The sequence below is a fragment of the Polyergus mexicanus genome, unplaced genomic scaffold (genome assembly GCF_030449975.1).
Source record: "Polyergus mexicanus isolate NDT 795.1 unplaced genomic scaffold, iyPolMexi1.0 SCAF_4, whole genome shotgun sequence".
NCBI classification, from domain to species: Eukaryota; Metazoa; Arthropoda; class Insecta; order Hymenoptera; family Formicidae; genus Polyergus; species Polyergus mexicanus.
Genome location: NW_027223324.1, coordinates 8247253 through 8272606, shown reverse-complemented (window position 1 = coordinate 8272606; position 25354 = coordinate 8247253). Strand labels below are relative to the sequence as shown.

The following is a 25354-nucleotide window of genomic DNA, read 5'->3' as shown; positions in this document are numbered from 1 at the left end:
ATCTTTTTTTTTTTTCATTTTAAAGTCACGCTCAAATTTCCTGCTGAATATTTATTAAGTTTAAAGTTTAAAGGATTAAATTTATGAGGTTCAATATATTGGTTGCGTTGAAAAATATGGATTATGCAAATGATGCTTTCGCTAACACGAAAGGAATAAAAAATCGAGAAATAAATGAAAAAGAAAAATTAGAATAGTCTTACAAGTCGTCATTGTGTCAATCTTTCTAGTACATATCGTTCTTATATTATCGCTTGAGTGGCATTACGCAAGTAGATCGGAAATCTTATGGACTTTAAATAATGGTTCCGCCGTAAGTGCATAGGTTTAAGGCTTTTGTACTTATTAAAGTGCCGTGTGTAAATAATGATTATATATTATTAAAGTACATTAGATAGAACGGCCAGATGCCGAATTTAGGAACGCTTCCGGTGAGAGACGCGAGAATTATGACGAGCCATCGAAATTTCTCACTATTTAATCGAGAATTTACGATGCGCTGCCTTTGGCCGTGCATCATGACTACTTACGTGAGTAAGAATAAACGCTTGCTTATTACTAATGCAATATTTCATCGCGAAAAGGAATCTCGATGTTCGAGATATTGAAATTATGATGAGCAACGCTCTGTAAATCTTTTAATATGGAGTTTCAATATTTCGGAAATATTCGTCTTGTAAAGAAAATGTCTAGCTTGTCGTGTTGTCTGGAACATATTGACGGGACAGAAATAATGCTCTCTCGATCCGGGAGACGATATTTCTCGCAATCCTCGAGTCAATTCGTATCGAACAGTTTTGATAAAGCGAGGAATGAAATGGAGAGGGCGGCGTTAAAGAATAGGAAAAGTTAGAACGAATGTTCTTGACAGATCTCTCTCACCAAACACGAATCTATCTGTATATATATATATATATATATATATATATATATATATATATATATGTATGTATGTATGTGTATGTACATGCGTTTAACCGACAGTGAAGAAACGCATTACGGACAGGCGCCATGCCGCTTGCAATATTGAGCTGCCCTCGGGACATACGTCGTAATTAAAGCACTGAATTATTCGTCGACTTGTTAAAGCCGGGGTGCCGGAATGTCGTTAGCGAGGACCAGCGCGGCACACCCGCGATGTAAATAGTCACTTCTGCTCGTGAATTATACGTTGCTCGTCCGTCTATTGTACAACGAATCTCTCTGCCCAGTGTCAATATTATCCGAAATCTGAGGAGAAGATTCTCCTCTTCGCGCCAGACAAAAGGCTGCCCCTTATATTCGCCGGCGCGAACAAGTAAAATGCCATTGTTAAGCCTTTTACTGGCATGTCTTTTGAGAATTTGGGAATAGTAACGTAAATTGATTTTGAAGAGAGAGAATGAGATGTTGGTCTCAATAATTTAACGACAAGTCACATAAAGGCGGGATGCGATCGACGATGATTAAACGCGGTTTTATTTGCTTTTGTAGACTATCGTATGTTCAGGAAGTAATTATCAGTATTACTACGATACATTACTGCATGATTTTGCGATTTGGAGAAAACGAGTAGGTTTATAGTTTTTTGTGCGTTGAATCCAAATCCGCAAAGCAAAATCCTATCACGTCAGGTTTTTGAGAAAAACATAATTGAAAACCCCCAAAAAACGCGTTTTTTTATTATTTTTGAAAATACGTAGCGGACGAATAGGGCTCAAATGAAAGCTTGAACATTGTACTTTAATATAAAAATATCGAATCTTTTACCTCAGGTACCACCGAACCTTAAGCGCGTTTTGTTTTAGGCGTAGTCGCATTGTATCAAGTAGAATGATTGCCCCAAACAGTAAAAATTTTAATCATAAATTCAATACACAATTTACTCACTTAAAAGTGAATAAAATTATCTACTCACAGTTAAAAGTAAAAAATTGTAATTAAAAAAACAATTTTGTTAACAAATGAAAAAAAAAACGCTTAAGCAATTTTAATCTCGTGTATTGAATAATCGTGTATTCTATAATTAAAATTTTTATTGTTTGCAACGGTTTTGCAATCGGACTGCATGGGGCAATCGTTCTATTTAATAGAGGGCGACTACATCTAAAAGCAAAGCGCGTCTGAGGCTCGGTGGTATCTGCGATAAAAGATTCGATATTTTTATATTAAAGTACAATGTTCAAGCTTTTATTTGAGATCTGTCTGGAGTCTCTTGTACATTCGGTTTGTCTGCTACAAATTTTCATAAATGGTAAAAAATGTCTTTTTCGGGGGTTTCAAAACCGTTTTTCTCTCAAAAACTTGTCGTGATAAGCCATTTTGCTTTCCAGATTTGGATTCAGCGCACAAAGAACTATAGGAAACTACTCGTTTTCTCTCGATTGCAAAAAAAAAAAAAAAAAATAAAAATAAAATAAAATTATGTAGATCTGTGTATCATTTGAAGGATCGCTCTCGATCGGCGGCGATTTAGGATACGCGAGATAATACTTGACACTTCGGAGCTATTAAATTAATATGGAATTTACGCGTACGTGGAATACCCATTGTGGGAGATTGACCGTTAATAATGTTCAATTATTTGATCGCATTAATTATCTGCGATATGCAACTATATTAATTATCGACGTATCGAGCAGAATTAATTCTCCTTTTGACATTTACGGTACTTTAATGTCATTGGACACGATGATGAGCGCATTGTCGATTTAATCGAAGCTCAAGTAATCGATTAATTTGTTTTGCTATCCCGCTAATATTTCTTCTCGCTGATTGGCAGATTCCCTATTACAACGCCTGTCAGGTGAGAGAAAAATTATACGCCGCGCGACGCATTCGCGCGAACGTAAAATTAATTAAAAGTAGATTTCCATAATAATTAATCTCCAGCCTGATAGTTTTTATTAATGAAACGTGGATGCTCTCGTGTTCTCCGCGTTTCGTGTACATCAACATTAATTCACGGTCACGGGAAGGACATTGAAGCAACGATGTGCTCGATGTAAACATCCCTGTGTGAAATACATGCACGAAACACGTTCGCATAGCTCGTTCATTTCACCCCCTTCTACTTCCCTTTCCTCTTCCCCCCCTCCCTCTCTCTCTATCTCTCTCACACACACACACGCGCGCGCGCGCGCGCGCACACACGCGCACATCCAATCCTTTGTATATCAATATTATCCGAGAGTCACCCTAGTCATTGTCGGTACTTGGTTTTGTGCGTGTCAAGGGTGAAAAATTGAGCTAGCGTTTTTTTTCATCAGGAAAAAAAATTAATACAGGAAACGATAGAGTTTTTCTCTGCCATCGTATAAAAATTTCTCTTTGTCGCGAAAAAAATCTCGCATATATAGATTTTTAAGTGATATTTATAGATTTGCGAATCGCGGTCTGGCACGCGATCTCTGCAACAAACAAATCCAAAACAAAACGAAAAAAAAAGTTACGCGGCGAGTTTACACGCGCGTTTTCGAAAAACGAAGAAATATGCGAATACACACATAATCTGTTTCCCATCGAAGTTACACATATCATAAAAATTGTTCAATAATCTTGCTTTTCGGAGCGTTGTTCTCGTTTTAACACAGCTTTTGGTTCCTCTTGATATTCAACGATTATATTACTTCGAAACCGACAACGTTAACTTTATCTAGAAATCATGAATTTTTACCAAGTCAATGAAACGTTTATCCGCAACGTTTTCCATCGATTGTATAAATAATTCACCGCGACAGAGATGTACACAAAAGGTGTGCGTCCAAAGTTACATTTAAATCGGGAATTCGCGTGGATCTCGCCGCGATTTAATCATCATAGTCACATGGTCGGGATTAGATACAACACATAAATAGCATCTGATCTTCTCTGTCGATTTCGATGATACAATGGAATTACTTGCGAGAGAACAGCGGGACGGGCACATATATATATATATATATATATATATATATATATATATATATATATACGCGCACGTGCTCATAATTGATACACTTTCATTGTACAATATAATATCATTGTCAAACAGTCCACTTTGGGGTAACTCGGCGTGACTGGAGGCCGGAGGCCGGGAAAGTGCGAGCCACTTTGTTCCATGTCGCCTGTAAGTCCAATTAATTAAATCGGTAATTACATTCTCTCCTAGCCGAGTGTCGGCTTTGCGAGACGTTTGTGAGACGCGCGCGCGCGCGATTGCTCGGTATTTTATCCAACTGTAGGATTTTCTACCGTCCATTGTACGAGAAACGATTGCCATTCGCTTGCCTTTTCGTCCGGCAACTCGATTACGCGCCGGGTTAGTTTTACTCCTTCTCCTGGATCTCCTCTTTTTTTCCTTCTGTGTTCTCAATTACGCTTTTTATAAAATAAAAGAATCCACCTCTCTCGTCGGTTCTCTTACGTATCTTCGCGATAGTTATCTTTGTAATTAAAAATTACAACGTATCAACCTCCGAGTACAATCCATTATTGTATATATGATTTCAAAAATCGATATATAGCTTGGATATATTATAATAATTATCTTGCCTTTATATCAATTTTACGTATCGATTATCGATTTTTGACAAGTAAACAAGTCAATGAGCTTTTTTTATAATTAGCGAAATTGTGAAACGTTACAACATTGTCATGCCCGTATCGAAGCGAACAATATCGTGGCAAATGCAATCATTTTGTTCGCTTATGCCAGTGGATAATAATTGTATGTTGACGGGAGTCCTTCAAGTGTAGTGAATACATGATCGCTTATGCGTAAATTTAGTGGTATTTATTTACCCGGGCTAAATACACGTATTTCTATCAAACCTCTCTGAAAATGTAAATTGCGATTATCCGCTGATATGCGTATCGTGTTGATTTATCGCGGTTAAAATTGACGTCGGGATTAAATGCTGGTAAACTGTCCGCGCATTCATTTCTCCTGTGCCCTTGACATCATCTAACGCTCACAAAAGTGCAGTAAATTTCATTCCGATTATCGTTTCAGGCGGTGTAGTTTAATTTAAATTAATTCAGGACACAAATTCGCGGAGAAAATTAGAAACGCCGAAACTAGTTTAGCTTTTTGATCCCCGGAGAGCTGTGAGAACTGAATATCATTTGCCTGCCGCGGATTATACGCAAGACAAGTGTTGAAACGCTTGCCGACGCGCTGAATCTTTCATTCGCCATACCGAGAGTACGCGCTGATTGGCTCCGGCAGGTTGAATATGAAGCAGCGGTGAAGGCAGTTCAGAAATGCTAATCGCGCATGCATACTGTTTTCGTGCATCCCGTCGGAGCGAAACAACACTTCCGCCGCGCAAAAATTCCACCATAAAACTGAGCGTGGAGAAATCTCCGTAATAAACGCTTCAGTTGATTTTCGCGACGATAAATAATTTTTTTTTTTATTTTTCTATTAAATCTTTTTTGCAAATATTTGCGCACAAATATAATATTTATTCAACTCGCCGTTCTCCGCTTTACATTAATTTCTTTTTGATTATATAATAATATAATCTTTCTCATACATACATAGTTTCAATAACCAACACGTATCTCGTAGTGTTACTTATATATTTATTCCGCGAGAACCCAGTCAAAATTGTTTATTTTTAGTTCAACATATGTCGGGAAATATCTGGAGAAATGGTTACATTGAATGATAAATTGTAATTTATGTCTTAGCTCCTCAAGGGATTACTTTTATCCTTCTGCTGCTTAAAATGCAGCAGCTTTTATACTACTTGAATATTCTTATCGCGAAGAGGCGCGCTGACGAGTAAATATTCATTATCTATACGCCGTTAACAAGCAGCCTCTTAATAAGCGTCGCAACTTTAATTTTCCCGCTAGTGACGAGGGCAGACTTTATAAGCTACGTTGTTGTAACTTTGAAAGATCGCGTCTTTATAATCCATCCTTCAAGTAGTTGTGTGTTTTATAACACGCATCGTTCGTTCAAATATCGCATTTAATGAAGCAAAAAATTTCTTATGACTCCAATACTAATATCGGTATCCGCGTAGCCGCTGCCGCACAATTGCGGAAAGTTTCTTTTAAGATCGTTGACGATATTAATGACGTTTCTCGCGGTGTATTTTCCTCTTCGACAAATTTTCATATTTCAGGAGCAAGAAAATTCGCGGGCTCCCGAGAAAATCTCGTTACAATCCGCGCGTCCAAATAACATCTGCTCCCGGTGCATCCACATTATTTGTTTTTCCGCGGCCGGAAATGGCAATATCGTGCGACGTTCTAGTTTGTAGTTAAGTGCAAACGAGGTCGCGGACTGGCGGCGTACAATTTCGCGAAGCGACACTCGTTTCGTCGCTCGTCTGGCGGAGCGAGACGAGCGAATTTAGCCTGACAAAATCAAACCTTTCCGTCTTTCCTTATAGCGTGTAACCGTGTTTTTCCATTAAGGAATATCGTCGCTGACAAATTTATAGCGTTTTCCACGCGATATTAGAGAAAATTCCGATGAAACATGACGAACGATAACTGTACAGATGTAAAGGTTTAAATCGCTTATAAAACATGACATCATCGCGCGATCATAATATTTTTCCCCTCGATAGTCTTGCGACAGAATCTCAAATCCGTTTATCGAGACAGCCGGCGAATGGAGGGATGCGCGCTCTTTAAATCCCTCTCACGTCGCTCGTGTCACGCAGGTTTGTCCTGAGGTTTTCAAAAGGATAGATTCCTTAACCTTGCGATCCGAAGGCTAAGCGATTCTAAAACCATGAACCATAAAATGTGACAAGTCGAATTGCGCAATCTTTATCTTACTCTAAGAGAAAGTGTATATTTTTTTTATTGTTATGACAAAAGCTATTAATCACACGTATACAATGCACACTCATTCAATACGCATTTTTAAAAAATAAAATTTTCTGTTTGCGTGTATGATAAGATAATGTTGAATGGTCAAATTTTGTACTCACAATAAGTTGATAAAAAACAAATTGTCAAAGCATATTGATTTATGCGTGAAGATAGTTTCTTTAATTCTTTGGGAAATGGACTCCGTTTAGGCGAAGTTGTGAAAATATCGGAATCCGTTTAGATCCTTTAGATCCTTCTCACGTCGTTGGTGTCGCGCAAGTCTCACTCCACGAATTTCCGAGAGAGAAAAATCCTCGACTACAAGGCTGCACCACTTATAAGAGGCTGCGATTACGTATTCTATCCCGGGGACCTCGCTTTTACGAAGCTACGCGAACCTTAGCGTCATCCGTTTCAGCTTTTTGATTCCTTTGTTCATCCTTCACTTTCTATCTGTTCCATCAGTTTCGCTACAACGTTTTCTAGAACAGCAACGTCCGTGAAAAATTTCGCTCTTCAATGAACGTTATTTTATTTTAAATTAAATAAAAATTAAATTCTGTGTGTCTTTTATCAATTTTTATTTCCATATACTTAGTTTTGCAAATTAATTCTTAGTTGTTATTGTTTATAACTCTTAAATAACATCGACAACACATCACATATACATACACACATCATAGAAAAAAAAAAAAAAAAAATTTTTTTTATTAAAAAAATATTTCGGAAATGTCCTTGTTTTTTTTTTCTATCTTGCCTTAATTTCCCATACTTGCCATGAAATAGAAATGACTTTGAACAGTAATATACACGGTACTTTACTGTTGGTCTACTCCTTTGTTGATACTCTTCTTTCGGTGAATTTGCCTTGTATCGTTTTGACAAAGTTAATCGCTCCCCTTTTACCTTAACAAGAAGCAGAGAGAAATAAATTATAGTCCCGCAACTACGATACTCTTGGTCGCCGACGAAGTTATCAAAGTTGCGGATGCGCACCTTGTAACTAGTGTTGGCGAAGACGAGGACGAGGAGGAGTGCGAGGAGAGATAAACTAAATGAAAGATAGAGAATACGGAGCAAAGAATGGAACGCTTGCGGTAACAACTTCGATGTACGAAAATTTACGAGATAACGGGTAAAGTTTAATACGCGAGATTAATAATGGATGAATTATATATCTCCTATACGCGTATTTATTTGTCCAAAAAAGCTTTATATTATCTGTTCTCTTTAATTTTATATCACTAGATTTTAAGCGATCCATTACTCTTCCACATCGTTTATTATGAGATGATAAAATTGAATCGCGCTTAAAACATTTCATATTTAGCGTAAAGTATTTATATAATTACAATTTTGTGTGTATGTGTGAAAACACGATGAATAATTCTTCCTCCTTCTCACTATGTAATATTGTAATCTGCGCGATTTAAAGACGCTTCAACGAAATGCCTCAAGGTCTGCGAGATTTCCTAGAATAATGTAAGAGGCCGCTAAACCCAATTACTGATATCTCCGACTAGTACTCGCTTTCACCCGAGGGCAAACTTTTTATCAGCGTTACTATCTCCTTCCGGCTTTAGCACCGTGTCGTGTTGAAGATTTGCATAATCCGCTTCTTCCGCGAGCCTACTGAGCTTCTCCGTCTCTTTTTTTTCCCCGTCTCATTTCTGGCTTCTGAGTCTTGGTCACTTTTTTCCTCATCTTACCTCTGCGGTATTCTTAAAAAGGCTTCATCGATTCGTACCTCACCTTTTTTTTTCTCCTTCTCGATAGCTCGAAAGTTTGCGAACGGAAGTTTTCACCGAGAGCTTCGTTTTATTCGGCCCGAGTTATTCATTCAAGCCCCGCTCTTTCTAGGATCGCGATATCGCAAAGACATTCATTAACGAAGTCATTTTCTCTCAATAACCGCTCGTTTCTGCACCACGAATTAACGTTTCTAGATTCTAGAAAACTTTCTATTTGCGTTCTCTCGCAATCCAAGCATTCCCGAGACTTCTCCATTTTCGATTATCATCGACTCCCGCGTTCAACTTGCGTTTGAAGGAATTTCGCGTTATCCTTTAAAGCCATCCTTTCTCTGTTTCCGACAACCTGAATAAATATCGCAATCAAAGTGCAGACGTCAACGCATATTGTATGCGACAGTTGCTATCGCGCAGAAATGGGGATGATTAAATACGAGCCGTCTCTGTTTATACGGAGTAAATACTATTTTACCAGAGGCACATTGCAGTTTGGCCCCTTACTCGAATCTCTGAAAACAAAATGCAGCCTCGTAGCCTCCGTAGTCCCTTTTGTTTCTTTAAAAAATTTCGCGCTTCTCCCGTATGGATTTTTCTTTCGCTCAAACGATGCCGTTGGTAGCAGCCAGACAGGAGGAATCGTTAAAATATCGCGAGCGTATGTATTTTCTGCGTATGAATTCTGTAGAGATATTTTTACAAGGGACGGTACACGTTCAATAGACGTGAGAAGGAATATTTTAGAAGCACGTACACGCAAGCTCGCAAATACTAAATATTCATGTAAATCGAATAAGTCAAGTAAGGCAAATATCTAAGTCACAAACAGGTTGAACACAAAAACGGTTAAATAAATTAAAATTTTTATAAACGTAACTTCTTGATTTATTTCACAAGTCGTATAAGTTATATCGACATTAGAAAATTTGTAAATGGTGAAGAATTTATTTTTTAGTCTCGTTCCTTATTCTTTTTAGTCTTCTCGCGTTTACATAGTGTGATAGGATACGAAGTAACGCTACGCGAAACATTTCCAATAGCGAGATTAATGCGGGTGACACGACTGGAACATTTGCGCGCCCGGTTGCCGGAAGATTTGAGGAAGTCCACGATAGCGTACGCTGATCACGTAAACACGAAATTCTCGGCATGTGAAACTGAAATTTGTCGAGCTAGTCAGACAGGAGTTTATTCGATTTTTTGGCGATGTTGACGGGACGTATACATTCGCTCGAAGCACTCGATGTCGTTCATTGATAGTTTATACCTCTATATAAGGGCTCTACGGAAATGTTTGCAAATATTGATGATGTCGCATCTAGGAAAGACATACTCTCGTTTTCCCGCGTGTATACTTTCTTTACGATCGTTTCATCCAATGAATTGTTGCGACAAAAGATGTGTTAAAACACTCTCTCGAATACCGAGACAATTTCTTTGTAATCTTACAAGAATTTGCACAAGAAAAGCATGCGGTTACCAAATTACTATCATCCACGGTAAATGGACTGTAGATTGGAAACCCATTCAAATGCCAGATTTTCCTGATGGAATGGTGGCGTGTAACGAGATTGAAAATTATACACTAATTCATGAGATATTGCAACCGCGAGATTATCGAAAACAATTTTTTCACCACGCCGATATTTTTAGCATCTTGTGAATATTCGCTATATTTAATTTTTTATTTCTGCATAATACATAAATAAATACTTCCAAAGAGATCCTGTGCAACAATTTTATTTTTAGCTGTAAAAAAAAAGTCGAGTTAAAAGACATTTATATATATCTTTTAAAATCTTATGTGCATACATCATTAGAGAGAAAAAAATATGCTATTTTTAGTTATAATAGCATAAAGAATAAATTATTCCAATTGCGAATTCATAAATTTAACTAATTGATAATTATGTGATTTATAATAGCAGTAATAGCAATAATTTTAGTATTTCATCTGGTTTCTAATCGCATGACAAGAAATTCTATTCGACAGATATGAGGATAGAATTGAGAATTAAGCAGTAATAATTTGCTCTATCTCGAGGACACTTTACAAAAACAGTCGCCTAACAGTCGGGACTAATCATGTTTTGCCGATTATATTATCGGAGCGGTGCCAATGAAGTATCATTGTAGAAATTGCTGATTTAATTGTTTTCAAATCGGTGTTCTTGAGCAAACGGTAGTTTCCGAAAATGGCCGTTACAACGTAATCATAGTTGGCCTTTAGCGCGTGAAAACGTTTAATAACGCATCGAATAACGCTGAGATTCACCACAAGTTTAATTGCTTAGTCAGCGAAAAACGTTCCTTCCTCACCGATTGCTTTCAAACCGGGTTTTTGCTTTAACCACCGATCCACGATGAAAACGCAATTATCCGATGAATCGCTGTTTGTCGGTAGCCAACTTTACCTTTGCAGGCCACAGAGATTACTTTCCCATTTTCCTTAGAACAATCGTAATATTAGGATAACATCTCAGTCGTTTGTAAAAATTTAAAAGTTAAAGTAAACGGAGATAAACGCGTAAAATCAATGGAAGATGCAATGGAGGATGAATTCGCGGGATTAATGAAAAAATTATCTTATTAATGAACAAATATTCTTATATCTTATCTCAAAAATATTTAATGTTTATTCAAGATTTGCGATAATTTTTTGTAAGAAACCGTTTTATTTATCAAGGAGATAAACTCCCATTAAAATGAATGGTTGCAGATCCTGTAGATATAGAACACTCTGTGTAAGTGGTTTATAATGCAGTATAAGGAATGCAGAGTTCGTTAATCCGACGTCCATCGTCTACGATCGGCTAGTTATGCCGCTACTAAGATATGCAAAATTCGATTTCACTTGCGGTCGCGCGGCATCTTGGATCCTCCTATCCAGACATAATTCATCTCGTTGCAAAATGCATGGCTCGAATTTTGCTTTGTCCGATACTCGGGTTTCGGCTGACACCGTCGACGGACGCTTCCGTTACATCCGGATGATGTAGCAGCAGCAGCAGCAGTATCAGCGCCGATGGTGGCTGCGGCGCGACGGCACAATGCAACATTCATGCCGCGGGAAAAGGACGCTTGGGAGAACTCGACGGGGCAATTGATATATGCCGGATTCATCGAGTTAATGCGGATTTATTTTAAATTAAACGTGACGGTGCGAAATTTTCTATACGAGCGTATAGAGAGATGCACGAGTGGATTATACGTAAGTTATTACATTTTCCGATGTCAATATCGACGGCGATTGTGATCGAAGCGTCGCTTCGTTCAAAATGACATTAAAATATTAATGAATTGATAAACTCACCTCGCGAAGAGTTCTCGTCTGCCTTTCTCGAAAAGCGATCGCGTCTATTATTGCGCATTAAATCAACGATCACTGCCAATCCGACGTAATTTGCAACTTTTAATCGTGTTTGGCGCGGCAAACGAATCGCGCTCTCGTCGTTATCGGGACTCTTCTCGTCGCTTCGTCCTGGAAAATATTTATCGTGTTCGCTGTTTTTTTTTTTTTTTTTTTTACGAGAGTAATTCGATGTATCCGTCATTTATACGCTTGGTTCGACGATCAGTAGTGGACCGGCCCTGAGGCTCGATTATTAGACGGCAAAAGCCAATCGGTTCTCTCGATTGTCGTCTGGGTTTTAAGAGCCGGGTGCTCGATCGGTTCCTCCAAAGGATCGTGGATAAAAGGGCGCTCTTTACGAGGAATGGATCGAATAGCTCGCGGCGTCTTTCTTCTTCACCTCTTCGAGGGTTGTAAGGAACGAGGGGATCCCTTCTATTTTATGAAACGGAAGGAAACTACGAGAAACGAAGACTCGACTTCAATCTTTAGGTGTTACGACAATGGAGACTGCGTGTAATAAATAATAAATCTTAAAGAGAGACACACTCGCGGCTTATAAAAACGCGCACCGTCGTCGTATGTTTTGCTATAAAGATTTTTTTATGGAACCCCTAAACTCGTATTTTACTTCTTCCATTACTTGCCTTTGAAAGGACACGTTAAGTCGGTTAAAACGCTTGTATCATAGGGCGAGCTGGATGATTAATTTTCTTATAACGCGATCTATTCGAACGTGATAAAGATATCTGAAATATGTAATGTTAAACGGTTTATATTATACTTAATTAAGCATGTATATACGCGCGTATTGCCACTATTTTTATTCATAAAAATTTTGTGCTTGTTAATATTTCGGGAAGCATGTAACATATATAACTTGAGGAATATATGATAGAATTTACGAAGATTTTAGCATAAATCTGCCATCGCTATCGAGTCACCGTGCGTCGCGTAATCTACTAAATCGAGTAAATTGCCACTCGTTTCACTTGCCGAGGAACGAATAATAAATATTGGCAGTCATGGACCAATGCTCATACGTCCTCGCGCTCGTATCTCGCACGGTTATTTCAGCGATAAAATATTTATTATTCGCCATGCACGCGGCGGCAAGTACGAGCCGTGGAGGAATGGCCCTAGATTTAGAGAATGAGAATATACACTCTCGTTGATTCCTTTGATCCCTTATGGCCGTGTCGTATCGTAAATCTTGCCGTTAATATTGGACGCGTATGGAGAGACCTGACGTAAGCGTATTTTAAATTAATACACGATTCGACCGCGAATTGATTAACGCACGCAAAATATCTGATATATATTACGTTTCTGACAAGTTTGAATTATTTTTGAGGACCTCTCGTTTGTTCTGTCGATCATGGAGGATTTCGGGGAAATATCTCACGCTGTACGTCCCGCAAAGGATCATGATCCTTACGAGCTTTCTAAACCCCGATAGCTCACGCGCGAAGGCAACGGCTGCGATAAAGATTTTGCTTCGTGGATTCCGTTCGTGGAGAGCGGGAGCAGGGGCGCAAAAAGAAGGGGACACGAAGGACTACATCGGCTGCCTCGTGATTTATAAGGATAGATTTGCCCCGGCTTGTTGTTTATTTCGCCGCCGCTGACCGTAATTTTTCTCCGGCGATCCAGTTACCCGCGTCTCCCGTCCCGTCCCTCCCTCATCCCGTTTGACACTCGCGTCTGGTCGGCTTTTCATTCTGTACTCCTCGCACCCTTATAAACCTCCGTCGTTCCTCTACGTAAAAGTGAACTCCGCAAGTCTTTTCGAGCGAGATTCGAGATCGCAGACGACAAGATGGATATCGTCAAGCGGTACATACTTTTCCACAGGAAGCTGACCCATTTCCTGAGAACCGACCGATCATTGCCGCTTTTTCCCGACGGGAAACACTTTAATCGCGTTATGCATTCTCCTCCTCGTCTTTTTCCCTTATAGTTTGCATCCCGAAGGAAAACGAGAATGAAATTCAGCGCGTTATTCTACATCGACTTGGCCTGCTTCGAATAATTGCAAACTATTACTATAACTATTGTTCTTTGTATCGAATTAATGCTTCTAACTTAACATACAAAATGACTCCAGTAATCCAGAAAGATCGCATTTCGCTAAATTTTACGTAATTCACATGAAGATTTTACTCTGAAATTTTTCTTTCTCTCTCTCTCTCTTTTTGTCACACATCAATGGATACAGTGAATATTTTATTTGCCTGCATGGAAAATTATAAACTATTCTAATAAAACGTATGCAGATCAATAGAGTTTTTATTCTTGCACCGCATTTATTCGAGAATATCATTCTAATGGTCTCCTGCAAGTTCCATGATAATAGCGCAAATTTTTTTTTCATCGTTGTGACTTTAGACGCGGATTGCGACGCGATAAAAACGGGACACGTTCCATTATACATTTCTCATTTTATCGCGTTTAATGATCATCACTATGGTGTCTAGTGACGGCGAGACGGCTCTGTAATTCGTCGAGGCGCGACGCGGCTTGTCAGCGTGACAGGCAGTGACAGAAATTAACAGTTCCATTTACAGTCTGACGCATTAACTCCCCCCAACCTTGTATCACTCGTTAAAGTCGGACCCGTCTCAACTCTAATTAGCAACGGCAGGACGGGAGGTATCGCAGATGGCGGCTCGCCTGCATTGACCGATTGCATTTAGCCTGGCAATTTCACGGTAACGATAATCGTCTTCGTGAGATTATAACTATCGCCATTGGCTGTTTCGCAAGTTCTGCGGAATTTTACGCGCGAATTATGCCGCAGCGCGGAAAATGTCGTCTCATTGCGCTAATAATAATGAAATTGCATTGTAGAACGAGTTGGCTGTTAAGTTGATAACGGATCATAAATCGCACCGCGCGCTTGGAGATTCTCGTATTTTGACGTATATTATATGTATAGGATTGCTCGCTATTAAATCGCGTAGGATCTTAACTGCGGATTCTTAGATATATCTAGAGAGGATTGATTCTTAACACGTCTTATTGAATGTTATATTTATTTAATAATTTATTTAATAATGCGATATTTATTTATGAAATACGACAATAAGGCAAACATGTACGCGAAAATTAGTCGCTTCATTACACGCTGTTTATTTTATTGTTTTGCAGGAAATAAATGCCGTCTCGTACCAAGTCTCGCTGAGAAGTTTCACCTCTCGCTACTCTCTCAGTCACGGTTTCGACAGCAGGAAGATGGAGATATCACGTCGCTGAATTCGGTAAGTATCTTTAACTTATACGATTTTACCTCACGATAGGAACCTTGATAAAGGATGTCTCTCTCATAGTTGTTACGTTTTTGTACTTTCGATACAATCGAGTAACGACGTGCGATATTCGTTTTTTGCGCTGCCACCATGTCGACTTCACCAGGATCCAGATCTGTGCGATAAATTCACGTTCTTATATTGCCGCTTAAGTGGCGAAGTTGGAGCAATAAAGTATGCTTGCCGAGTTTCGAGAACAGTCCGGAGAGACGTTGTAATTTTTCGAATATTCTAAAACTTTTAAGAGGGACACGCGGCTTAGGTCGCGCTCTTAAATCTGCATGCTCGCTCTGTGTTTTACTCGTTCTTACACCTTCTTACACCTTTTTCTCCATGTATTAGCATTAATTCGACATTACAATTGCAAATTCTCTGCAAGCTTAAAATTATTTTAAATTTTTATTACGAAAATTTTTTATTCATAAATCTTAAGCATCTTAAGAGAGGTGGCGAAAGAATTGCATTTTGCTAACAAATACTGCACTTAAAGAATACTTTGCCTGCATATTTAATATTATAATATTTAATATCAAAAATTTATTATTTAATATTTAATATTTAAATTAATTATAATTATCTTAATTGACGCGTAATTGTAGCCATTATGGAACTATAGCTAACAGAATCTCAAGCAAGATGTCTATCGGCCGTGACGATTATTGCCGCCAAAGCCGCTTGATGTGTTAACTATGTATATATATATAAATCGAACATATTGATCCCGTTTGAATAACTAGGTGTTGCATGCAACCGTTGATTTTCTCGGTTCATTTAAAGCACGCGAGATCGTTAAATATAAACATTACGAAATATTACCGATATTTGATCAGCGAAGGGGCGCTATATTGTACGGCGAGGCATTTATACCATTAATGAATTGATCGATCTTTCTCAGGTATTCCGAAATGACCTCGTTGATTTTGCTAGAGTGTCTCCATTTTCTCTCCGTTTCTGCACACAATTATAAATAGCGCGATATCCGTCGCGAATCGATACCTATTAATAGCCTGTGGTACGTCGCGAATCGTCTTTGTCAGCAATGGATGCGAGAAAAAAAAAATGGAAAGGAGAAAGGTAAAAGAACGCACAACAGAGCGAGGATGAAAAGTCGAAGCGTCCGCATATTCGTCACGCGAGAAAAAAATTCATCATCATCGCAGCCCGGTGGGACACGATTATATAACGTATCGTGGGATTCCGTCGCGTAATTTTGCGGCGACACGACACCGCCTATGCTATTACTTTGATTAATACTGTATTAATCTGTTGACCGCGCCATTATACGTTTCTTTTTTCATCTTCTTCGTGCAATTAACTGAATTAATTCGCGTTAATCTACCGACTCGAGAGAGAGTGCTAAGCTCTTAATCTACGCGCTGACACACGCGATATTCAAATAAATATGCTTATCTTCGTCACGATGTTCGCGTGTCCCGTGATATTGGAAGAGAGAAATTGTTTGTATTATTATCGCTCTAATTGACACGGAATTGATCCTGCCTTTTTTCTCGCGTGTCAAATACGCCCGATTCCTCTCATGTATAACTGTCTATAGCGTGGATGAATATCGCGAAAACAATTCTAACGTTTCAATCGATTACGATGAAGAAAAAAAACTTTTCTTATAATTTTATCTTGACCTTATTTTATGTAGAAAATCTTCGGTCTGATTAGGACATGGAGGATATTTAACGGAACACTAATCGCTACACGAGATTATTTTATGTAAGAGACTTTAAGAGCACCGACGCGACGTTCCTCGAGATATTCCGTGTCAAACGTCTCCGACATTCCCGCGAATGTTAGTTGAGCGAGACAGGCCCCGAATGTAAATTCCACATTACAATTCCTGTTATCTTCGCCGCTGATAAGGATTTTCATCTATCGCGAGCTGGACCCGCTTATCAAGCCACTGCGAATCGCTCGCCCTGATATGCGTAATTGAAATGCGAAATTATTCGCGACTAAATGCGCCATCAAAATTCTCGACACGCAGGCGATTCAAATTTTTGCACGATCATTTCCCGAGCGTGTAAATTAAAACGAAATTTTTTTTCATCGTTGACGAATGAAAAATTCTGTAAATCGTAAAGCACTTTAGTATATGGAAATGTTATTTTCACGTGCTACATAGCGTAGAATAGCGATTACTTTGTGTTGGAAAAAAAATGTATAGACTGGTTGTCAAATAAAGAAAAAGAAAAAAAAAGATATTTAGAAAACACTATAAATTTTACAAATGAATATTAACAACGTGATAGGATAGGAAATGGGATTCTAATAAAAACAAAACGCTTTCCCGCGGTTTCTATTAACCATGCATTCTACTATACGAATCGATTACTCACGTTTCCATGCCTTCTAATTTTAAGCGACCGCACGGTAGTGCTTCGTAACGTCGTGCTCTCGTCCTGAAATTAAATTCACGCGAAACACGGCGTCTTATAACGTTACAACTTAATACTATTAAGGGATGAAGTTCGCTGTCTACGCCGACAGGTCTCGCAACTCCCGAAACAGTCGTTTCTATCACGGCGCCTTTGCTGCGGTCCCGCGATCGTGCCTTAACGTCGGATTATCGTTGTATCGAGATCTTTCGGCCAAGATACCAACGTCTGTAGGATTTCTCCGACAGCGTATTTGGAAATTGGTGCAACTATGGCGAACTACGTTCATTAGCGAGTGCTTCCTTGGAGCGGTTACCATCGACATATTGCTTGAAATTTACGGAACTTGAGACTTTCAAAATTTCCTTGCGCTAATAAATTATCTACAAATACACACGTAATATACAGATGTTTTGAACGTATTAAATCTCGTTTTACATACAAGGATATCCGAATTACTTTGGCCTCGATTCTTCTTTAAGAAAAACGTCGGAAGATTAATTAATAGCTTCTAATAATAAGCTACAAACAAAAATTTTAAATTCTTTTTTAGAATCTTTTCAAATGTACAGATAGATAGGAAGATTTTATCTCTTTAAATAAATTTTAACGAATTTAACATTGACTCGTGCTAAATGTTTACTAAATGACAAGTTTACTTTGTCAGTTTTATTAAAAAAAAAAAAACATTCAAAAAAATCTTTAGAAAGTGAAAGATGAATTTCAAAATTATTGACACCTTTCATTAATTAATAATTAATCAGCTTTTAAGAGATAAGTGCGAAGTAGTTTGGTCCATTTTTTTTTGTTATTAAAAGCAGATACACGTTTGGCTTCAGGAATAACCCGTTCAATTATCCCATGAAGCTTTTCCACAATGCGCTTCTACTTCTACAAATCGGATCATGGGAATCTAATCGGGAAAGGGAGACGAGGACGCGGGTGTCGACGATGCTAGGATAGCCCCCTTTTCCCATGCTTCGCGCTAGTAACGTCTCTATACCTCGGCCTCCTCTCTTTCTACGTGCGGGCGGAAGTGAGTTTTCTCAAGTACGAGAACGACGCTATGCTCTCTCGGTTGTTTGTTATACGCGAAGCGGCGGGTGAAATTAGTCGTCGTTCCGCCGGCAACCCCATTTCTTCCGCTCCCCCCCCCTCCCACCTCCCACCTCCCTTACGCCGTCTTGACAAACCCCTACGAACACGCAGCGCGCTCCATTCCTACCGGATTCACCTCGACGAACACGCAAATGACTTCGTTATAATGAGCGCGACTCGAGAACCGACCGTCTCTAACTTCCGCGCTCGCTAGATCGACCCCCGCTCTCGTTCGTTCGCGTCCCATTTATCTCGCGATACTTCCCTAGTAAACTCCTTAACCTACGACACCGTAATAAAGATTACTCTCTTCAAGATGTAACTTTTTCACCGTCCTGGGTAACATCATTCTTGTCTAGACGAAGATTATTAATTCTCTCAGTTATAATTCAACGGAAGAATCGTAAAAAGTTTCAATTTTTATTCTCAAATATAAGTAATTCTATCGCTTTTAGACAGAATGACATCCTTCATGCGCTTATTTCTTTCGCGATACGAGGGAATATAAAATAATTTTTAAATAATTTATTTTATCTGAAATGTAGCACGGCGCGTATCTATATAAAACACTGTCGATTTTGAAGAATTTTATTTATTCTTTAGATTAAGCTGGATCTTGGAATTTTTAGCTTTTAACTCAGCTCGTTTATACTCGACTTAACTAACTTACAATTATCTAGGATATATAAGGGACATATTCATTCGTATTGCTTAACGTATGTTCCTGGTTTTTTTTTTTTTTTTGCGAGCTGGCACAGGCTACTAAAAATATCTTAATACTAATTCTTTCGACAATATAGTATATTTTCAGAGATAAATTAATAGTGCCATTCTTCCACGCGCTTGTGCGAATTACATCGGGATATTTCAGCAATTGTTCTTGGCACTTTTAACAGCAAGTTTCAAAAACATCAATGTTTCGTTTGTCGTAGATTTACGTATCCTTTTGCATGGTAAACTATCTTAAAGTTATACACCCACTCTTGAAAATGATATGTTGAAAATCGATACTCGCAAGTATTGTTATTTCTTTTCCGCGATACTGATTATTTATCTCGACGCTACGCTATTACTTTATATCAATAAAAGTCTATCATGTCTGATAACGAGCATTTGAGAATATTAAGTATATATGCAATTTTTATTTAATTGATTTTGAAAAAGCGGAGAAATAGAATTAATATATGTAAGCAATTATACATACACATTCAAAATAAATGACGCGCGCGTAGCACGCATTAAATTTGCCAAAAATATGCGTTTTATCATCGCACGCGTTTGCGATACGACGATATAAAAGTAAATTATCCCAAGCATATTAAGCAGCGAGGAAAGAACGCGTTATCATCTACAAACATACCGCTTTCCATAAATGTCGTAGAGGGTCGGCCCTCTTGTTCCATCCCCGCGATCGTATCCATCTCACCTCGCTCACCCCATATGGGGCGCGCGCGATACGCGCGTAAACGACCTCCTGCATCCGGTTGGCGCGACGGAAGGGTACACGTCATCTCCACCCCCACCCCCACCCCCCATATTCGTTCGCTCTTCGGGCGTGTGCGAATTTTTATCGAATGTAAGACACGAAACACACCCACTCGCTCAATCGGCTCTTCGCGTCGACTAGCGGCGCGTTTTCACGACGTTGTCGGTTCATAAAGTCGCCCATCGCTGCCGGACAGATTTATCGACCGACGTTCCGGCGCTTCAGCCACCGGAACGCCCGAAGGAACGTTCTCGGGATCCATCGGGATGTCGTCGGGTGACCGACCGACCGACCAGCCGGTTTTCCCGGGGAAAACGCCCTTCTCGATCTCGTTTAATTCGACGAAAGTCAATTTTCCACTCGCACGGCTGCTTGAGCTTTCGCGATACCGAATAACCGCGTAGATTTTATTTTTGAGCATGCAGCAAACGAGATTGTTACGTGAAATGTCGCGAAAGTAATGCTTTAAGTTAGTTCTCCGATGTCAGAGTGTTAAAAATCGTGCCAGGAAAAATGGGATTTCCGAAAATTTTTAAAATTTAAGTGATCTCTTTTATAGCTATGTCAATTTTTCAATCTTAAATTGATACTTACATGAGATTCGACAATTACATTTTCCTAATTTTCGTAAAATTTATGTTTTAGAATTTACACTAGTAATTACGATCAATAATTATTGCCCAGCGATACACTTAAAACATATTTCGATTCTCCAAAACATTTTTTTATATTATTCAGAATTATTTTTTTAAATTATAATCGCATCTTAGATATTTCAGAAGATTTAAAATGTCGTATAAAAAATAAATATTTTTGATTGTTGTAAATATTAAAATGTATAAAAGTTTATTTAAATATACGAAATGTGTAAAAGGAACAGCAAAATTGACAAGATGTTTCTCAATTAATTTTACACTCTAACTCTATTTAAACAGAAATTTATTTTCGAATTTAATCAGCAAAATAATTAACGCCGCCGTGACACAATCTATGAGTGTGTAAAATCAGGATAAGATCGTAAGAGGGAAGATTCTAGTGGCGCGATTTTCTCAGTGGCATCGAAAACAGCATCTCGCCCTGACATCGAAATGCGCCCCGTACGACGGGACTCTTTATCGGCGAATAGAATGAAACGAAATTGGCGCCTGGATCTGGAACAGGCGAACTCATGATACCGCTGCAGTAATACGAAACTGAGATAAGTTACAAGCGTGCGTATCGATACGGTAATGGAAGTTACTGCCGGAACGTATACTGTGCTCTCCCGTAGAGCACGTACATTTAACTTGTAAGTTGCTAGCGATTTCAGACTTTTCAATAACGGATATATTTATTATTATCACTCGTATTAATTCAATTGTTTCATAAATTTGATCCTATACAAGCGTGATTATCGATTCAACGCGTATCTCGCGTGATAATACCACGTCGTATATGTAGATTATCCGACCTAAATTGCCGTTGCAATCGTGCGCCCAGATGGTATTAACGATCCTCGCGGGGAAACCACGCGACACATCAACGCGTCAGTGATCCCTAACCCTCCGAGACTGGTCCGCGCAATCGAGCTTGGCATTCATCCTTTTGTTCGCATCCTTGGCATTGTCTCCACCTTGATCCCTTAGTGCTGCCTGACGTCGCTATCGCTGTCTCTGAACTTTCAACATCATGGATTATATTCTATATACAACCCCTATTTTATCGCTGTTATTGTATCGCTGCACTTAAACGTATAGCGACTTCTGCTATTGACATCGACAGTTTATTGCTCCCGGCTCAGATAATAAATCTTGTCAAAATAAAATCAGATCGATATCTTTTGGAAGTGAAACATTTATAGTTGTAATTATGGTCCTTTTGATAAATCAATTTTCAATTCTCCAACAAAATGACGGCTTGCAAAATGCTGTATTTCTAATCATGTTATTGATTAATTGCCGATAATGAAATTCTGATAAGCAAGTGATTAGGAGAACAAATTAAACGAAGATGTATTGGCATGACAAAACGTTATTGAAACGTCACATATCATTCGTTCATCCGTGATAGTCTCAATATCGAATTACTCAACAAGATTGGCAATGTATAAATTTCAATTATTATATTTCTATTTATCTTTATACAGGTATTAATAGATAAATGAAAAAAAAAAAATAAAGAAATTTAATCCAGATTATTGTGTGTATATAAGTGAGTACGATGTTCAATAAACTGTGAAAAGAAAGTTAAGAGAAACATTAGCTACATAATTTATCGTATTAATTATTAAAGTTTGAATAAGTTAATTAAATCTTTAGCTGAAAATATGGTTGCCATTATAAGATGGAGATATGAAATGAAAAACAAAATAATATACAATACATAATTACTAATTGCGATTCTCGTTCAGAAATATCTGCATCTTTGTGGTTAAACACTGTTTTTAGTTGCTTAAGATACTAAATATCGTTAAAAGAAAGTTTGTCGGGAACACGCTTTACCTACGAGTAGTGAGTGTCACTCGCTTCGCCGACAGACATCGGTCGGCGCGGAAAAAAGACGGCCGGTCTGACGAATCGACCTTCCCTGTCCCATTCTACTTAGGGGCCTCTCGATTTCTGTTCGGGTCATGATGAAATATGCAGAGGAATCGCTCGACGAGGTACCTACGACGATCGCGGGCCAATTTATGTCCGTCGAGCGGAAGCCACCGGTGGATTATTAATGCACGGGGCCGATAGTTTCGCCGCGGAAGCTGCAGCTGACACGTACAAATGTCCGCAGTCACGTCATTAGTCCAGGTACACACTACCGACTAGGTAAATTCGCCGGTATAACTTTTACTAAGCAATCTCGCATGCGACGAGCTTTCCGCTTAATAGCTAAGCAACTAAAAACCAACGTTGAAAGGCAATGTCAGGGATGTGGATGTTTTTGAATGAATATTATATAGTTTTATTATATACATTATTATTTTGCTTCATATTTCCATATTTATATTTTATGAGATGGTAACCGTATTTATAGTTAAAATTTTAATTAACCCACTTAAGCTTTAATGATGCGGCGGACTTTTCGCTTCCGACCGTATTTAGGACGCGCTGCCATAGAAGTTACTGACTTCTACTACTTTGTATGTTCGTTAAGTATTTCCTATATAAACGATTCTTCGCGCCAAGAAATACACATCTTAATCGCAATATAAATTTGTTTCTAAAACAAATGTCTATTCTTAAAAAATATCGAGAATTTTATAGAAATCAAGAGAAATCTACAAATTAGATAACTTTATAATGTAATATAAAGTTTTATTAATAATGTGTGATCTTACAAAAAAAACATTTGCACAAAAGTTTCATCTTGTAACTTACTAACTTGTTATATAATTTATATAAAATGTATTGCTATATAATTTTATAAACGTCAAGCATGTATAACGCATTACTGACGTTACATACCATTAATCAATATTATAAGATCATGATCTATGATTGCGAGTGTCATATTATATGAATCGACTCGAAACATCATTTCTCATCTCCCAGCGGGAAATGTTTAGTATGATATACTCGCGTGAGCCAACAAGCGTCATAAATTCCATACGCGAAATTCACAACGGCCACGTGCCAAAGTAAGCACTTCATCATCGCGACGACGCGAAAACCGGCGTGCCGGTAAACGAGTGAAATTTTAATCTCTGCTTTTCATCGGCGTCGTCCGCGCGGCTCGATATTACGAGCGGTTAGTTTCGAAGTTTGTTTCGAAGAAATCCTAGGGCGGTCGTGCCGGAGCAGTTGGGCAAACTCGTTCGTTTGTATTTATGACGGCTGCGGGAGCGTGAAACGTACGTATTAAGGGCGCTCCTGAGACTTTTCTACGTATCTCGCAACTCGCGGGGAAAAAGATCGAGGAAAAATGACGGTAGCAAAATGACACCGCCGCAGACCACTGCCGGTCGCTTCCTTTAAACTATCGCGACCAACTTTTGCGATAGAAGTTCTTCCTCGTGCGAAATTAAAAATGTTGCAACGATGGCACGTGGCGAATAGCAATGGAATGAATTGAATTTACATTCCCAAATGATATTATATTTTAGACGTAAATTGTGACACTTAATTATATAATTTAAACGAGTTATTTAATTTGATTTACCGTATTTTATGCGACACAAAACTACGAAAGAGGAAGTGAGAAATTAGAAAGCAGTTAGCAATTCTCACGGGGAAATTGTAATAATAGGGTCACATATCGATCGTTGGTCTCTCCGGAAAAGTGTATGGCTGATTTTCATCCTGATTCTAATCTACTAATGAGTGCGCGATAGTTTTCGTGCGGCGCCTTCGATCATTATACGCCGACGATCCAATTCCATGAATAAGGAAAGTCTGGGGAAGAGACTTTACTTGTAGAAGTAGAGGATCCTCTTTAAATTTTAATTACAGCCAGTGCAATCGTAAAATTATTTTGCCGGGTTTAAGTCCATTACGCAATTATTTCCATCATGTTTAAGGATTAAAATTTTGGATTTCTAAATCGTTAGAGCGAAGAGTTAAGACAGTTATCGGAGAATATTTTAATAAAAATTGTGTGTTAACAGTTAAAGATATATTTATTTCTCTACACTTTTTATTTACCTCTCTACAATTTATTTTGAAAGAAACGAAGAACTCTAGAGTTAATATGTATAAATAATCACGCATACAAAATAAATGGCGCGCACGTAGTGTTCTAGTATATATGTATAAATATACAAGAGCTATTTTCATTGCGCAAGAATTATACAAGATATTTTCATAGCAGTCATGATTTTTTTTTTTTTTTTATGTAATCTCGATTGCAAATTCAATTTAGAAGAACAGAAATATTGAAAAAAAGTTATAGATTAGATGATAAAGATAAGATATCGATGAGAAGTTTTTGAAACGGCTTGAGATAGGCGAAGGTAACGCGCGAACATGTGACAGCAAAGTGAATCTTGAAGGAGAATAGCGTACGCCATGATTCGTTTTAGATCACGGAGCTAGGTTCATTTCTTACTAGTCACTTCCCCCCTTTCCTCGCTGTTATTATTACTGTTCTTTTCTTCCTTCCTCTCTAATCTTATTGCCCCCATCTGAGCCTCACTCCGCATCATTCGTTATTTTCTGTCGGAAGGTACGCCGGGATCGAAAAGTAAGATGCGAAAGGAGGTGGAGGTG

The 25354-nt window shown here is 38.4% G+C and overlaps 1 long non-coding RNA gene across 3 annotated transcripts in view; it reads left to right on the top strand.

The window, feature by feature from the left end:
- LOC138932646 (uncharacterized) overlaps window positions 1-25354 on the top strand; it is a 199878-nt gene that overhangs the window by 63414 nt on the left and 111110 nt on the right. For all 3 annotated transcript variants that reach the window (XR_011446804.1, XR_011446806.1, XR_011446805.1), the window contains exon 5: window positions 15049-15158. This is a non-coding gene — a long non-coding RNA (uncharacterized lncRNA). The remainder of the gene's footprint in view (window positions 1-15048; window positions 15159-25354) is intronic.